Raw genomic sequence first — 14964 nt, forward strand, 5'->3', positions numbered from 1 at the left:
GAACCAAAGACAAGAACCACATGATTATCTCAATAGATGCAGAAAAGGCTTTTGACAAAATTCAACAGCCCTTCATGCTAAAAACGCTCAATAAATTCGGTATCGATGGAACATACCTCAAAATAATAAGAGCTATTTATGGCAAACCCACAGCCAATATCATATTGAATGGGCAAAAACTGGAAAAATTCCCTTTGAAAACTGGCACAAGACAGGGATGCCCTCTCTCACCACTCCTATTCAACATAGTGTTGGAAGTTCTGGCTAGGACAATCAGGCAAGAGAAACAAATCCAAGGTATTCAGTTAGGAAAAGAAGAAGTCAAATTGTCCCTCTTTGCAGATGACATGATTGTATATTTAGAAAACCCCATTGTCTCAGCCCCAAATCTCCTTAAGCTGATAAGCAACTTCAGCAAAGTCTCAGGATACAAAATTAATGTGCAAAAATCACAAGCATTCTTATACACCAGTAACAGACAAACAGAGAGCCAAATCATGAATGAACTTCCATTCACAATTGCTTCAAAGGGAATCAAATACCTAGGAATCCAACTTACAAGGGATGTAAAGGACCTCTTGAAGGAGAACTACAAACCACTGCTCAGTGAAATAAAAGAGGACACAAACAAATGGAAGAACATACCATGCTCATGGATAGGAAGAATCAGTATCGTGAAAATGGCCATACTGCCCAAGATTATTTATAGATTCAATGCCATCCCCATCAAGCTACCAATGAGTTTCTTCACAGAATTGGAAAAAACTGCTTTAAAGTTCATATGGAACCAAAAAAGAGCCCGCATCTCCAAGACAATCCTAAATCAAAAGAACAAAGCTGGAGGCATCACGCTACCTGACTTCAAACTATACTACAAGGCTACAGTAACCAAAACAGCATGGTACTGGTACCAAAACAGAGATATAGACCAATGGAACAGAACAGAGTCCTCAGAAATAATACCACACATCTACAGCCATCTGATCTTTGACAAACCTGAGAAGAACAAGAAATGGGGAAAGGATACCCTATTTAATAAATGGTGCTGGGAAAATTGGCTAGCCATAAGTAGAAAGCTGAGACTGGATCCTTTCCTTACTCCTTATATGAAAATTAATTCAAGATTGATTAGAGACTTAAATGTTCGACCTAATACCATAAAAACCCTAGAGGAAAACCTAGGTAGTACCATTCAGGACATAGGCATTGGCAAAGACATCATGTCTAAAACACCAAAAGCAACGGCAGCAAAAGCCAAATTTGACAAATGGGGTCTAATTAAACTAAAAAGCTTCTGCATAGCAAAAGAATCTACCATCAGAGTGAACAGGCTACCTACAGAATGGGAGAAAATTTTTTGCAATCTACTCATCAGACAAAGGGCTAATATCCAGAACCTACAAAGAACTCAAACAAATTTACAAGAAAAAAAACAAACATTCCCATCAAAAAGTGGGCAAAGGATATGAACAGACATTTCTCAAAAGAAGACATTCATATAGCCAACAGACATATGAAAAATGCTCATCATCACTGGCCATCAGAGAAATGCAAATGAAAACCACAATGAGATACCATCTCACACCTGTTAGAATGGCAATCATTAAAAAGTCAGGAAACAACAGGTGCTGGAGAGGATGTGGAGAAATAGGAACACTTTTACACTGTTGGTGGGATTGTAAACTAGTTCAACCATTATGGAAAACAGTATGGCGATTCCTCAAGGATCTAGAACTAGATGTACTGTATGACCCAGCCATCCTATTACTGAGTATATACCCAAAGGATTCTAAATCATGCTGCTATAAAGACACATGCACACGTATGTTTATTGTGGCAGTATTCACAATAGCAAAGACTTGGAATCAACCCAAATGTCCATCAGTGACAGACTGGATTAAGAAAATGTGGCACATATCCACCATGGAATACTATGCAGCCACAAAGAAGGATGAGTTTGTGTCCTTTGTAGGGACATGGATGCAGCTGGAAGCCATCATTCTTTGCAAACTATTACAAGAACAGAAAACCAAACACCGCATGTTCTCACTCATAGGTGGGAACTGAACAATGAGATCACTTGGACTCGGGAAGGGGGACATCACACACCGGGGCCTATCATGGGGAGGGGGGAGGGGGGAGGGATTGCATTGGGAGTTATACCTGATGTAAATGACGAGTTGTTGGGTGCTGACCAGTTGATGGGTGCAGCACAGCAACATGGCAGAGATATACATATGTAACAAACCTGCACGTTATGCACATGTACCCTAGAACTTAAAGTATAATAATAATAATAATAATAAAAATCATAGAGTTAAACCTTTCTTTTCATTCAACAGTTTTTGCACACTGTTTTTGTAGAATCTGCAAAGGGATATTTGGAAATACATTGAGGCCTATGGTGAAAAAACAAACTTCTTCAGTTAAAAAGTACATAGAAGCATTATGAGAAACTTGTTTCTGATGTGTGCATTCATCTCACAGTGTTAAACCTTTCTTTCCATTCAGCAGTTAGGAAACTCTGTTTTGGTCCATTCTGAGAATGGACATTTGGGAGCTCATTGAGGCCAAACGAGAAAAAGCAAATATCAAAGGATAAACACGAGAAGGAAGCAAACTGAGAATTTGCTTTGTGATGTGTACATTTTCTCACAGAGTTAAACCTTTTTTTTCTTTTTAGCTGATTGGAAGCCTTTTTTTTATCCATTCTGTGAATGGACATTTGTGAGCTCGTAAGAACAAAGGAGAAAAAGGGAATATCCCACCAGAAAAACTAGAAGGAATGTATCTAAGACACCATTTTGTGATGAGTGCATTTGGCTCACAGAGTTAACCTTTCTTTTCATTTAGCAGTTTTTAAACACTGTTTTTGTAGATCCTGCAAAGGTATATTTGGAAGCACATTGAGGCCTATGGTGAAAAAGCAAACTTCTTCAGATAACAACTAGACAGAAGCATTCTGAAAAACTACTTTGTGATGTGTGCATTCATCTCCAAGTGTTAAACACTTCTTTCTATTCAGCAGTTAGGAAACATAATTTTGGTCCTTTCTGTGAATGGACTTTTGGGAGCTCGTTGAGTCCATTGGAGAACAAGGTGTAGAAGGAAACATCTTCAGATAAAAACAAAGGAGAAGATTTGTGAGAAACTACTTTGGGATGTGTCCATTCATCTCCTAGAGTTAAACCTTCCTTTGGATTCAGCAGTTTAGAAACAGTGATTTTGTAGAAACCATGAAAGGATATTTTGGAACACATTCAGGTCTATGGTGACAAAGAAAATATCTTCAGATAGAAACTAGAAAGAAACTTTCTGAGAAACTGCTTTGTGATGTGTGCTTTCAACCCACAGAGCCACAAATTTCTTTGTATTCAGCAGTTTGGAAACACTGTGTTTGTTCATTCTGCCAATGGACATTTGGGAACTCATTGAGACCACTGGAGAAAAAGCAAATATCCCAGGAGAAAAACTGGAAGAATGCTATCAGATAAACTGTTTCGTGATGTGTGCATTCATATCACTGATTTACACCTTTCTTTTCATTCAGTAGTTTGGAAGCACTGTTTTTGTAGAATTTGTGAAGGGATATTTTGGAGCACCTTGAGCCCTATGGTGAAAAAGGAAACATCTTCAGGTAAAAACTAGAAAGAGACTTTCTGAGAAACTGCTTTGTGATGTGTGTATTCATCTCACATATGTAAACGTTTCTTTCAATACAGCAGTTTGGAAATACTGTTTTTGTCCATTATGTCAATGGACATTTGAGAGCTCTTTGAGGCCAAAACCGAAAAAGTCAATATCCCAGGATAAAATCTAGAAGGAAGCTATGTGAGAAGCTGCTTTGGGATGTGTGAATTCATCTCACAGAGTTCAACGTTTCTTTTCAGTCAGCACTTTGGAAACACTGTTTGTGTAAAATCTGCACAAGGATATTTGGAATCACATTTTGGCCTTTGGTTGAAAAAGGAAATATCTTTAAATAAAAAGAAGAAAGAAGCTTTTTGAGAAACTGGTTTGTGATGTGTTCATTCATCTCATAAAGTTATCACTTTCTTTCAATTCAGCTGTTTTTGTCCATTCTGCGAGTTAACATTTGGGAGCTCAATGAGGCCACTGGAGAAAAAGTGAATATCCCCGGGTAAAAACTAGAAGGAAGATACCTGAGAAACTGATTTGTGATGTGTACATTCATATCACAGATTTACAACTTTCTTTTCATTCAGCAGTTTGGAAGCACTGTTTTTGTAGAATCTGTGAAGGGATATTTGGGAGTATATTGAGGCCTATGGTGAAAAAGGAATTACTTCAGATAAAAATAAGAAAGAAGACTTTTGAAAAGCTGCTTTGTGATGTGTGCATTTGTCTCACTGAATTAAATGCTTGTTTCTATTCAGCAGGTTGGAAACCCTGTTTTTGTCTATTCTGCAAATGGACATTTTGGAACTCGTTAGGACAAAGGTGAAAAAGGGAACATCCCACGAAAAATCTAGAAGGAAACTCTCTAACACATCATTTCATGATGTGTACATTCCACTAGCAGAGTTAAAACTTTCTTTTCATTCAGGAACTTCTAAACACTGTTTTGGTAGAATCTGCAAAGAGATATTTGGAAGTGCCTTGAGACCTGTGGTGAAAAAACAAACTTCAACAGATAAAAACTAGAGAGAAGCATTCCAAGAAACTTCTTTGTGAAGTGTGCATTCCTCTCTCAGTGTTAAAACTTTCTTTCTATTCAGCAGTTAGGAAACCCTGTTTTGATCCATTCTGCGAATGGACATTTGGGAGCTCATTGAAGCCAATGGCGAAAAAGCAAATATCTCAGGATAAACACTAAAAGCAAGCCATCTAAGAAATTGTTTTGTGATGTATGCATTCATCTCACAGAGTTAAACCTTTATTTTCATTCAACAGGTTTTTCAACTTTTTTTGTAGAATCTGGGAAGGGATATTGGGAGCTCATTGAGGTCTATGTTGAAAAAGGAAACATCTTCAGATAAAAACAAGAAAGAAAATTTCTGAGAAATTGCTCTGGGAGGTGTGCTTTCATCTTCTAGAATTAATCCTTTCTTTGATTCAGCAGTTTAGAAACACTGTTTTAGTAGAAACTATGAAGAGATATTTGGAGTGCATTGGGGCCTGTGGTGATAAAGAAAACATCTTCAGATAGAAACTAGAAAGAAGCATTCTGAGAAACTGCTTTGTGGTGTGTGTACTCATCTCACAGAGTTAAACCTTTCTTTCAACTCACCAGTTTGGAAACACTGTTTTTTTCCATTCTGCCAATGGACATTTGGGAGTTCTTTGAGGAAAAGAGAAAAAGTGAATATCCCAGTATAAAATCTAGAAGGAAGCTATGTGAGAAACTGCTTTGTGATGTGTGAATTCACCACACAGAGTTAAACCTTTCTTTTCATACAGCAGTTTGGAAACACTGTTTGTAGAATCTGCACAGGGATAGTTGGGATCACATTGTGTCCTTGGTGAAAAAGGAAATATCTTCAGATAAAAAGAGGAAAGAAGGAGCTTTCTGAGAAACTGCTTCGTAATGTGTGCATTCATCTCACAGAGTTATAACTTTCTTTACATTCAGCAGTTTGGAAACACCATTTTGTCCATTCTCCAAATGGACATTTGGTAGTTTTGTGAGGCCATGGGAGAAAAAGCAGATATCCCAGGGTGAAAACTAGAAGGAGAGTATCTCAGAAACTGCTTTGTGATGTGTGCATTCATCTGCAGAGTTACACCTTTCTTTTCACTCAGCAGTTTGGAAACACTGCTTTTGTAGAATCTGCAAAGGAATATTTGGGAGTTCATTGAGGCCTATAGTGAAAAAGGAAATACCTTCAGATAAAAATTAGAAAGAATCTTCCAAAAAACTGCCTTGGTATGTGTGTATTCATCTCACAGAGCTAAACTTTTCTTTCCATTCAGCAGATTGGAAACCCCGTTTTTGTCCATTCTGTGAATGGACATTCAGGAGCTCATACGGACAAAGGTGAAAAAGGAAATATCTCACGATGAAAACTAGAAGAAAGCTATCTAAGACAGCGTTTTGTGATGAGTGCATTAGACTCACAGAGTAAAATATTTATTTTCCTTCAGCAGGTTTTAAACACTGTTTTTTTAGGATCTGAAAAGGGATATTGGGATGCTCATTCAACCCTATGGTGAAAAAACAAACTTCTTCAGATAAAAACTCGATGGAAGCATTCTGAGAAACTTCTTTGTGATGTATGCATTCATCTCACAGTGTTAAACCTATCTTTTGATTCAGCAACTAGGAAACACTGTTTTAGTCTATTCTGCAAATGGACATTTAGGAGTTCATTGAAGCCAATGGCAAAAAAGTGAATATCCCAAGATAAACACTAGAAGGAAGCCATCTGTTAAATCTCTTTGTGATGTGTACATTCATCTCACAGAGATAAAATTTTATTTTCATTCATCAGATTGGAAACACAGTGTTTGTAGAATCTGTGAAGGGATATTTGGGAGCGCACAGAGGCCTACTATGATAAAGAAAATATCTTCAGATAGAAAATGGAAAGAAATTTTTTGAGAAACTCCTCTGTGATGTGTGTACTCATCTCACAGAGTTAAGCCTTTCTTTCAATTCAGCCATTTGGAAACACTGTTTTTGTCCATTCTGCCAATGGACATTTGGGAGCTCTTTGAAGCCAAAAGCAGAAAACCGAATATACCAGGATAAAATCCAGAAGGAAACTGTGTGAGAAACTGCTTTGAGATGTGTGAATACATCTCACAGAGTTAAACCTTTCTTTTCATTTAGCAGTTTGGAATCACTGTTTTTGTGAATCTGCGCAGGGGTATTTTTGCTGTTGTGGTTGTTGGTGCTGTTTTGTTTGCTGATTTGTTTTCTTTTTTTTTTTTTTTTTTGATATGGAGTCTCACTCTGTCACCCATGTTGGAGTGTAGTGGCATGATCTTGGCTCACTGCAACCTCTAACCCCTGGGTCCCTGCCATTCTCGTGCTTCACCCTCCTGAGTAGCTGGGACTACAGGCACCCACCACTACACCTGGGTAATTTTTTGTATTTTTAGTAGAGATGGGGTTTCACCGTGTTAGTGAGGATGGTCCAGATCTCCTGACCTCGTGATCCATGATCTTGGCCTCCGAAAATGCTGGGATTACAAGTGAGAGCCAATACGCCTGGCCCACAGGAGTGTTTTAGATCACATTGTGGCCCATGGCCAGAAAGGAAATATCTTCACATAAAAAGAAGAAAGAATCTTTCTGAGAAAGTGCTTTGTGATATTTGCATTCATCTCACAGTTATAACTTTTTTTTGTATTCAACAGTTTGGAAACACTCTATTTGTCCATTCTTCAAGCTAACATTTGGGAGCTCATTGAGGCCATTGGACAAAAAACGAATATCCCAGGTAAAAACTAGAAGGAAATTACCTGAGAAACTTCTTTGTGATGTGTGCATTCGTCTCACCGAGTTACACCTTTCTTTTCATTCAGGAGTTTGGAAGCACTGCTTTTATAGAATCTGCAAAGGGATATTTGGGAACGCATTGCAACCTATTCTGAGAAAGGAAATATTTTCAGATAAAAACTAGAAAAAAGCTTTCTGAAAAATACTTTGTGATATGGACATTCATCTCACATAATTAAAAATTTCTTTATATTCAGTAGATTGGAAAACCTGTTTTTGTCCATTTCTGAGAATGGACATTTCAGAGCTTGTTAGGACAAAGGTGAAAAAGGGAATATCCTATGATAAAAACTAGAAAGAAGGTATCTAAGACATCGTTTTGTGATGTGTACATTCATCTCACAGTGTTAAAACTTTCTTTTAATTCCGCAGTTAGGAAACACTATTTCGGTCCAATCTGTGAATAGACATTTGGGAGCTCACTGGGGCCAATGGCAAATAAGTGAGTATCCCAGAATAAACACCACAAGGAAGTCATTTGAGAAATCGCTTTGTGATGTGTGCGTTCATCTCACAGAGTTAAACCTTTCTTTTCATTCAACAGGTTGGAAACACTGTGTTTGTAGAAACTGTAGAGGGATAGTTGGGAGTGCATTGAGGTCTATGATGAAATAGGAAACCTCTTTAGGTAAAAACAAGAAAGAAGCTTTCTGAGAAACTACTTTCAGATGTGTACATTCATCTAGAGTTAAACCTTTCTTTGGATCCAGAAGTTTAGAAACACTGCTTTTGTAGTGTTTTGTATCCCTGCAAAGGGATATTTGGGAGTGCATTGAGGCCTATCATGATAAAGAAAACATCCTCAGATAGGAATTAGAAAGAAGCGTTGTGAGAAACTGCTTTGTGATGTGTGTATTCATCTCACAGAGTTAAACCTTTCCTTCAATTCAGCAGTTTGGAAACACTGTTTTTATCCATTCTGCCTATGGACATTTTGGAACTCTTTGAGGTCAAAAGTGAGAAAGCAAATATTCCAGGATAAAATCTACAAGGAAGCATTGTGAGAAACCACTTTGAGGTGTTTCAACTCAGCTCACAGTGTTAAAGCTCTCTTTTCATTCAACAGTTTGGAAACACTGTTTTTGTAGAGCCTGCAAGGGGATATTTGGGATCACATTGTGGTCTGTGTTGAAAAAGGAAACAACTTCAGATAAAAAGAAGAAAGAAGCTTTCTGAGAAAGTCCTTTGTGATATGCACATACATCTTGCCGAGTTACACCACTCTTTTCATTCAGCTATTTGGAAGCAGTTTTTGTAGAATCTGTGAAGGTATATTTGGGAGCGCATTGAGGCCTATTGTGGAAAAGGAAGTATCTTAAGATGGAAACTAGAAAGAAGCTTTCTTAAAAACTGATTTGTGATGTTATCATTCATCTCACAGAATTAGACCTTTCTTTCTATTCAGCAGATTGAAAACCCTGTTTTTATCATTCTGCGAAATGTCATTTGGGATCTCGTCAGGACAAAGACAAAAAAGGCAATAACCCAAGATAAAAACTAGAAGGAAGGTATGTAACACCCCATTTTCTCATGTCTGCATTCAACCCACAAAGTTAAACCTATCTTTAAACACAGCAGACTTTAAACTTTGTTTTTGTACGATCTGCAAAGGGATATTTGGAAGCGCATTGATGTCTATGTTGAAAAAGCAAACTTCTTCAGATAAAAACTAGACAGAAGCATTCTGAGAAACTTCTTTGTAATGTGTGCATTCGTCTCATAGTGCTAAACCTTTCTTTCCATTCAGCAGTTAGGAAACACTGTTTTGGGTCATTCTGCAGATGGACATTTTGGAGCTCATTGAGGCCAGCGGCAAAAAAGGGAATATCCCAGGATAAACACTAGAAGGAAGACATCTGAGAAATCACTTTGTGATGTATATGTTCATCTTGCAGAGGTAAATCTTTATTTTCTTTAAACAGGTTGGAAACACTGTGTTTGTAGAATATATGAGCAGGAGTGCATTGAGGTCTATGATGAAAATGGAAATATCTTCAGATAATAATAAGAAAAAGATTTCTGAGAAACTGCTTTGTGATGTGTGCATTCACCTCCCAGAGTTATAATTTTCTGTCTGTTCAGCAGTTTGGAAACATCGTTTTTGTCAATTCTGCAAATGGACATTTGAGAGCTCATTGAGAACATTGGAGAAAGATCAAATATGCCAGTGTAAAACTAGAAGGAAGAAATCTGAGAAACTGCTTTGTGATGTGTGCCTTCATCTGTCAGAATCACACATTTCTTTTCATTCAGCAGTTTGAAAGCACTGTTTTTGTAGAATCTGTGAAGGGATATGTGGGAGTGCATTGAGGACTGTTGTGGAAAATGAAATATCTTAAGATTAAAACTAGAAAGAAACTTTCTGAAAAACTGATTCATGATGTGTGCATTCATCTCACAGAACTAAACCTTTCTTTCTATTCAGCAGATTGGAACCCCTGTTTTTGTCCATTCTGCGAATGGGCCTTTGGGAGCTCATTAGGACAAAGGCAAAAAGGGAATATCCCACGATAAAAAATAGAAGGAAGCTATCTAAGACATCGTTTTGTGATGTGTGCATTCAACTCACAGAGTTAAATTTTCTTTTCACTCAGCAATTTTTAAACACTGTTTTTATAGAATCTGCAAAGGGATATTTGGATCCCAATTGAGGCCTATGGTGAAAAAGCAAATTTCATCAGATAAAAACTAGACAGAAACCTTCTGAGAAACCTCCTTGTGACTGTGCATTCATCTCACAGTGTTAAAACTTTCTTTTGATTCAGCAGTTAGGAAACACTGTTTTGGTCCTATCTGTGAATGGACATTTGGGAGTTCATTGAGGCCAATGGCAAAAAAGGGAATAGCCCGGGATAAACACTAGAAGGAAGCCATCTGAGAAATCACTTTGTGATGTGTGCATTTATCTCGCAGAGTTAATCCTTTATTTTCATTCAGCAGGTTAGAATCTCCGTGTTTGTAGGATCTGCAGGGGGATATTTAGGAGCATGTGGAGTTCTATGGTGAAAAAGGAAATATCTTCAGATTGAATTAAGAAAGAAGCTTTCTGAGAAACTGCTTTGTGATACAGTATTCATCTCACAAACTTAATCCTTTCTTTCAATTCAGCAGTTTGGGAACACTGTTTTTCTCCATTCTGCAAATGGACATTTGGGAGGTCTTTGAGGCCAAAAGTGAAAAAGCGAATATCCCAGGATAAAGTCTGGAAGGAAGCTGTGTGAGAAACTGCTTTTCATGTGTCAATTCATCTCACAGAGTTAAACTTTTCTTTTCATTCTGCAGTTTGGGAAAACTATTTTTGTAGTATATGCACAGGGTTATTTGGGATCGCACTGTGGCCTGTGGTGAAAAAAAAAAACCCAAAAAAAACCATCTTCAGATAAAAACAAGAAAGAAGCTTTCTAGGAAACTGATTTGTGATGTGTGCATTCATCTCACAGAATTAAAACTTTCTTTGTATTCAGCAGTTTGGAAACACGGTTTTGTCCATTCTGCAAGTTAACATTTTGAAACATATTAAGGCCATTGGAGAAAAAGCGAAAATCCCAGGATAAATACAAGAAGGAAACCATCTGAGAACCCGTTTTGTGATGTGTGCATTTTTCTCGCAGAGTTAAACCTTTATTTTCATTCAACAGCTTGGAAATACTGTGTTTGTAGAATCTGTGAAGGGATATTTGGGAGCACTTTGAAGTCTATGGTGAAAAGGAAACATCTTCAGATAAAAACAAGAAAAAAGCTTTCTGAGAAACTGCTTTGGATTGTGTGCATTTATCTCCTAGAATTAAACCTTTGTTTGGATTCAGCAGCTTAGAAACACTGTTTTTGTAGAAACTACAAAGGGATATTTGGGAGTGCATTGAGGCCTATGGTGAAAAAACAAACTTCTTCACATAAAAACTTGACAGAAGTATTCTGAGAAACTTCTTTCTGATATCTGCATTCATCTCACACTGTTAAATCTTTCCTGAGATTTTGCAGTTAGGAAAACAAAGGTTTCCAATCTGCTGAATAGAATGAACTGTTTTAGTCTGTGAGATGAACGCACACATCACAAAGCACTTTTTCAGAAAACTTCTTTCTAGTTTTTATCTGAAGATACTGCCTTTTCCACCATATGCTTTAATACACTCCCAAATATCCCTTCACAGAATCTACAAAAACAGTGCTTCCAAACTGCTGAATGAAAAGAAAGGTGTAACTAGGCGACAAGAATGCACACATAACAAGGTAGTTTCTCAGAGAGCTTCCTTCTAGTTTTTACCCTGGGATATTTGCATTTTCTCCAATGGCCTCAATGAGCTCCCAACATCCATTCACAAGATGGACAAAAACGGTGTTTCCAAACTGATGAACACAAACAAAGTTATAACTCTGTGAGATGAATGCACACATCACAAAGCAGTTTCTCAGAAAGTTTCTTTCTTCTTATTATCTGAAGATGTTTCTTTTTTTCCCAGAGGCCACAGTAAGTTCCCAAATATCCCTATGCAGATTCTTCAAAAACAGTATTTCCAAACTGTTGAATGAAAAGAAAAGTTTAACTCTGTGAGATGAACTCACTAGTTATAAAGCGATTTCTCACATAGCTTCCTTCTAGATTTTATCCTGGGATATTCTCTTTTTTGCTTTTGGCCTCAAACAGCTCCCAAATGTCCGTTGGCAGAATGGACAAAAACAGTGTTCCTAAACTGCTGAATCCAAAGAAAGGTTTAACTCTAGGAAATGAATGCACACATCCCAAAGCAGTTTCTCAGAAAACATCTTTCTTGTTTTTATCTGAAGATGTTTCCTTTTGCACTATAGGCTTCAATGTGCTCTAAAATATCCCTTCAAAGATTCTACAAACAAAGTGTTTCTGACCTGTTGAATGAAAATAAGGGTTTAAGTCTGTGAGATGAATGCACACATCACAAAGTGATTTCTCAGATGGCTACCTTCTAGTGTTTATCCTGGGATATTCACTTTTTCACCATTGGCCTCAGTGGGCTCCCAAATGTCCTCTCACAGAATGGAAAAAAACAGTTTCCAAACTGTTGAATACAAAGAAAGCTATAACTGTGAGATGAATGTGCACATCACAAAGCAGTTGCTCTGAAAGCTTCTTTATGGTTTCTATCTGAAGATGCTTTCTTTATCACCATTGGCCTCAATGCACTCCCAAATATCCCTTCACAGATTTTACAACCACAGGGTTTCCAAACTGTTGAATGAAAATAAAGGTTTAACTCTGTGAGATGAATGCACACATCCAAAAGCGATTTTCCAGATGGTTTCCTTCTAGTATTTATCCTGGGATATTCGGTTTTTCACCATTAGCCTCAATGAGTTCACAAATGTCCATTCGTGGACTGGTCCAAAACAGTGTTTGCTAACTGCTAAATGGAAAGAAAGGTTTAAAACTGTGAGACAAATGCACACATCACAAAGAAGTTTCTCAGAATGCTTCTGTCTAGTTTTTTTCTATAGAAGTTTCCTTTTTTGCTGTAGTTCTCAACAACCTTCCCAATATCCCTTTGCAGATTCTATAAAAACAGTGTTCAAAACCTGCTGAATGAAAAGAAAGTTTAACTCTTTGAGATGAATGCATACATCACAAAATGGTGTATTAGATAGCTTCCCTCGGGTTTTTATTGTGGCATATTCCTTTTTTTGCCTTTGTCCTAATGAGCTTCCAAACGTCCCTTTGCAGAATGGACAAAAACATGGTTTCCAATCTGCTGCATAGAAAGAAAGATTTAATTCTGTGAGCTGAATGCACTCGTCACAAAGCAGTTTTTCAAAAAGCTTCTTTCCACTTTTTATCTGAAGATATTTCCTTTTTCACCATAGAACTCAGTGCACTCCAAAATATCCCTTCACGGATTCTACAAGAACAGTGATTCCAAACTTCTGAATGAAGAGAAAGGTGTAACTCAGTGGTACAAATGCACACATCACAAAGCAGTTTCTCAGAAAGCTTCCTTCTAGTTTTTACCCTGGGATATCAGCTCTTTCTCCAGTTGCCTCAATGAGCTCCCAAATGTCCATTTAATGTATGGAAAAAATGGTGTTTCCAAACTGTGAGATACAAATATAGTTATAACTCTGTGAGTTAGGAAACACTGTTTTGGTCCATTCTGTTAGTGGACATTTGGGAGCTCATTGAAGCCATTGTAGAAAGAGGGAATATCCCAGGATAAACACTAGAAGAAAGCCATCTGAGAAATCACTTTGTGAAGTCTGTGTTCATCCTGAAGAGTTAAACCTTTATTTTTATTCAACAGGTCGGAAACACTGTGTTTGTAGAATCTGTGAAGGGATATTTGGGAGTGCATTGCAGTCTATGGTGAAAAATGAAACATCTTCAGATAGAAAGTATAAAGAAGCTTTCTGAGAAACTGTTTTGTGATTTATGTATTCATCTCACAGAGTTAAACCTTTCTTTCAGTTCAGCAGTTTGTAAACTCTGTTTTTGTCTATTGTGCCAATGGACATTTGGGAACTCTTCGAGGTGAAAGTGAAAAAGTGAGTATCCCAGGATAAAATCTAGAAGGAAACTGTGTGAGAAACTCTTTTTTGATTTGTGAATTCACCTCACAGAGATAAACATTTCATTTCAGTCAGCAGTTTGGAAACACTGTTTTTGTAGAATCTGCACAGGGATATTTGGTATTGCATTGTGGCCTGTGGTGAAAAAGGAAACATCTTCAGATAAAAAGAAGAAGGAAGCTTTCTGAGAATATGCTTTGTGATGTGTGCATTCATCTAAGAGAGTTATAACTTTCTTTGTATTCAGCAGTTGTAGAAACCCTTTTTGTCCATTCTTAGAAAGTATATTTGGGAACTCATTGAAGCTATTGTAGAAAAAGCAAATATCCCAGGGGAACAACTAGAAGGAAGCTATCTGAGAAATTGCCTTGTGATGTGTGTATTCATCTTGCCGAGTTACACCTTTCTTTTCATTCAACAGTTTGGCAGCTCCGTTGTTGTAGAACCTGTGAAGTGATATTTGGGAGCGCGTTGAGTCCTATGGTGAAAAAAGGATACATCTTCAGAAAAAACTAGAAAGAAACTTTCCGAAAAACTGCTTTGTGATGTGTACATTCATCTGACAAAATGAAACCTTTATTTCTATTTATCAGATTGGGAACTCTTTTTTTTTGTCCATTCTGCCAATGGACATTTGGGAGCTTGTTAGGACAAAGGTGAAAAAGGGAATATCCCATGATAAAAACCTAGAAGGAAGCTATCTAAGACACCGTTTTGTGATGTGCGCATTCAACTCACAGAGTTAAAACTTTATTTTCATTTAGCAGTTCTTAAACACTAAACACTGTTTTTGTAGAGTCTGCAGTGGGATATTTGAAATATGATTGAGGTCTATGGTGAAAAACCAAACTTATTCAGATATAAACTAGACAGAAACATTCTAAGAAACTTCTTTGTTATGTGATCATTCGTCTCAGAGTGTTAAACCTTTCTTTCACTTCAGCAGTTAGGAAACACTGTTTTGATAC

Source organism: Macaca nemestrina, chromosome 20 (genome assembly GCF_043159975.1).
Source record: "Macaca nemestrina isolate mMacNem1 chromosome 20, mMacNem.hap1, whole genome shotgun sequence".
In the NCBI taxonomy this organism is placed as follows: Eukaryota; Metazoa; Chordata; class Mammalia; order Primates; family Cercopithecidae; genus Macaca; species Macaca nemestrina.